Raw genomic sequence first — 3,391 nt, 5'->3', positions numbered from 1 at the left:
ACCAGAGGTGACCACAGACATAACTGTGAGTAGTGTATTTAAGTAGAAGTCATAGAATTTAGGTGATCATCTCATTCCAGTCTACCCAGACTTTTCAGTTTTAGCAATGAAAGTCCTGCATCCCAGGGAATCCCTCAGTCCCAACAGGGACAGTTGGTTAATCTAGTAGAAAACTCTTAAAGAGGGGCAGATCCAGCTAACAAGCTCCATTTCTTCTTTGTCTGTCTCCCTCTCCTGGCACGATATGTGGGTTCAGTGTTAGAGGTGACTATAACGCAACAAGCATGAAGACAAGAGCCACCAAGTTATTTTAACAGAAAGGACTTAGTACAACAAACTGTTGACTAGTTATACTATTGGAAATTCTTTTTACTCAAAGAATTCTAAGTGTATCTTGGAGGTAGCAACAGGATGAAGTAGAAACTACCTCTAAAGATAAGAGTTGGGGAAGAGGGAGGACAAAGTGAAGAGGTTGGAATTACTGAAATTTAGGAACTTAGAGGAACCGAAACTCCCATCTCTGAAGAGGGGACTGGCTGGTGCTCATGAGGGGTCACAATGAGGCTATTTCTATGAAGTGTTTTAAAAATAGTGACTAGGTCTTCCTATGATCCTCTCCTCTTCGGCATCTTTCTTCTTTCTCAGGAGCCGCCACCATGAAGGTCAAGCTGTGCAGTTTTAGTGGGTACAAGGTCTACCCTGGACACAGGAGGCACTACACCAGGACCGTCAGGAAGGTTTTCCAATTTTAAAATGTGAGTGAGCATTCCTTTCCAAGAGGAATCTTCAGCAGATAAGCTGGACTGTTCTCTACAGAAGAAAGCACTAAAAGAGACAGTTGAATGAAATTCAAAAGAAAGGGACCCATTGTGAAAATTCCAGAGGGTTATCATTTGTGCAGCTCTTGCTGATATCATGGCCAAGAGGAACCAAAAACCTGAAGTTAGAAAGGCTCAATGAGAACAAGCTATCAGGGCTGCCAAGGAAGCAAAAAAGGCTAAGCAAGCATCTAAAAAGACAGCAATGGCTGCTGCTAAGGCTCCCACAAAGACAGGACCTACGCAAAAGATTGTAAAGCCTGTGAAGGTTTCTGCTCCCAGAGTTGGAATTTAGAAGATTAGATTTTAAAATAAAGATCTAACTATAAAAAAAAAAAAAGCAGTCAAGACTAAGTTGCTGTTTCAGAAGGGAACAGACAATGCAAAGGTAAAAAAGCTTTGCTAGGATCAAGCCTGCAGGACAGGAAACAGGTGGAGACCCAAAGAGAAGAAACAGGAAAGAGGAAATCCTTCCTCTTCCAGTCCTGCAATCTTTCTCTAGCGCCACCTATTGGAATAACTGAAACAAAACGCGGAATGCAGATCCCAGCCCCAACATTGCAAAGTCAGGCAGAGAAGAATGGATTTGGAGCCAACAATCCATAAATAAATAAGCAGCACACTTTCTCTCTCTTTTCCCTGAAGAATGCATTTTCTGGTTCCCTTGCTTTACCTTAGCATTTTATTACATATGCATGCAGCCCTAAATAATATGGTTTGATTTGACCTCTTTTTCAACTTTTTATGATTGTATTTATACCATAGATAGTTTTCGTGTCTGGCTTTGAGAGTTGTTTGGAGATGTGTCCATATTTTCTACATGTCCCTAGCTCATTCACGTCCAATGTTTTATAGGATCCCATTGTATGAATATATTGTACTTAATTCATTCAACTGTCAATGAACATTTTTAGCTATTTATCTATGAGCAGTTCTTGTATATGGAGCCTGATATACACATGCACATGTTTCTCTAGGGTGGAAGTTCTCAAATTGCAGTCCCTAGACCGTAAACATCAGCATCACCTAGGAATGTGTTATTTAGAAAAACACGTCCCCACACCAGCATGTGGCATGGAGGTTAATGTGCCGAACTCCCACATGGCCAGCTGCAGTTCAAGTTCCGGTGTTTGCTTTCTCACTTTCTCTCTCCTTCTCTCTCTATCTCTCTGTCTCTCTGGTGAGCACTTGTGCCCTATAGCAAATTTTTAAAAATGATAATAAATAAAATAAAATTAAATAATTTTGGGGAAAAAAGAGAAAAACACATTCACAGAGTTCACTACAGACATACCTACTCAAACTGTGGTAGAGGACCTTCAGGTGATTCTGATGCATGCTAAAGTTTGAGATCTACTATTCTAGATTACGTATCTGGAAATAGATTTGCTACATCATACGACATGCAAAATAAAAATTTTCTAGATAATACTGAACTATTTTTCAAAGTCATTGTACCAATTTATACTTCCACCTGTCATGTATGAGTGGACTTTAAAAAGGTCATGGAGGGAGCAGCAGTTAGTGTAATGGCTATGTCACTGGACTCCCACGTAGTTGACTGCAATTCGTGTCCCGGACCCGGTGGCTTAAAACTCATGCCGGGCGCGTGTGCGTGCGTGCCCAAGATACTGAGAGGAGAATGGAGGAGAAGGGATTGCGGAGTGGCCATCCACCCTGGGGGGGAGTTCTCGCTTTCTGTCTCTCTGTCTCTCTCTGCCTGTCTGGTGAGCGCACGCGCCCTATAGCAAAAACCTGTCCAAGAAAAAAAAAAAGTGAATGTCTGGACAAAATGTGGGTTCTCTTGACAGGAAAAAGAGAGGGTGGAGAAGGGACTGCTAGGTGGGTAACCAGAAGGTATCTGCCACAAGGGCTAAGAACAGAATGCTGGGGGACAGCAACGTAGAAAGGTCAGGCAGAGGGAGGGATTTTCATGGCTGTGTGTAGAAGCAAAATTGAGGGACCACAAATCTTTAAGGTGCTATTCTTTCTAGTACATTTATTAAATGTAATGTTTTGTGAAGCTGGCAGCAGTATCCACATCCATGAAGTAATTCAGAAGGCCACATAGTTTCATTATTGCCCTGATCTGAAATAATTTCACACCAAATTGCTCCATGATGCAGCCTTACTAAAGAATAACAATGAGGAAAAGACCTCACTAAAAATCATTGTTACCAAGAAACAAGATAGTCTATCAAGAGTTGAAAAAAAGGAACTTAAATGGACCACAAAAGTCAGTCATTATAGAAAGGTAGCATATGGGAGAAAAAGACTATTAGAGAGTTGTTCCAGTTTCTGTTAAGTATCAGCTAAAAAAACCCTACACTTTTCCCCGTTAGAATTGCAACATATATTCATTGTAGAAAATTAGGAAAAATATATGTAAAAGAAACAAATCCCAAGCATAATCTTACCAGTTTTAACATTTTGGTACATCTCCTTCAGAACACACACACACAAACACACGCACACACACACACGGGCACCATTTTTCACTTCATATTATGTGTTATTTCTCATATTATTAAAATACTTAGTTGACATAATTTTTAATAACTGTATAATATACA

The 3,391-nt window shown here is 40.3% G+C and overlaps 1 pseudogene; it reads left to right on the top strand.

Annotated features, from left to right (window-relative positions):
• Nucleotides 1-656: 656 nt before the first annotated feature.
• LOC106734375 (60S ribosomal protein L24 pseudogene) lies at nt 657-1,113 on the top strand (annotated as a pseudogene).
• Nucleotides 1,114-3,391: the final 2,278 nt, after the last annotated feature.

Source organism: Tupaia chinensis, unplaced genomic scaffold, assembly GCF_000334495.1.
Source record: "Tupaia chinensis unplaced genomic scaffold, TupChi_1.0 Scaffold000101_1, whole genome shotgun sequence".
NCBI lineage: Eukaryota > Metazoa > Chordata > Mammalia > Scandentia > Tupaiidae > Tupaia > Tupaia belangeri.
This window is presented reverse-complemented; position numbering and strand designations above follow the sequence as displayed.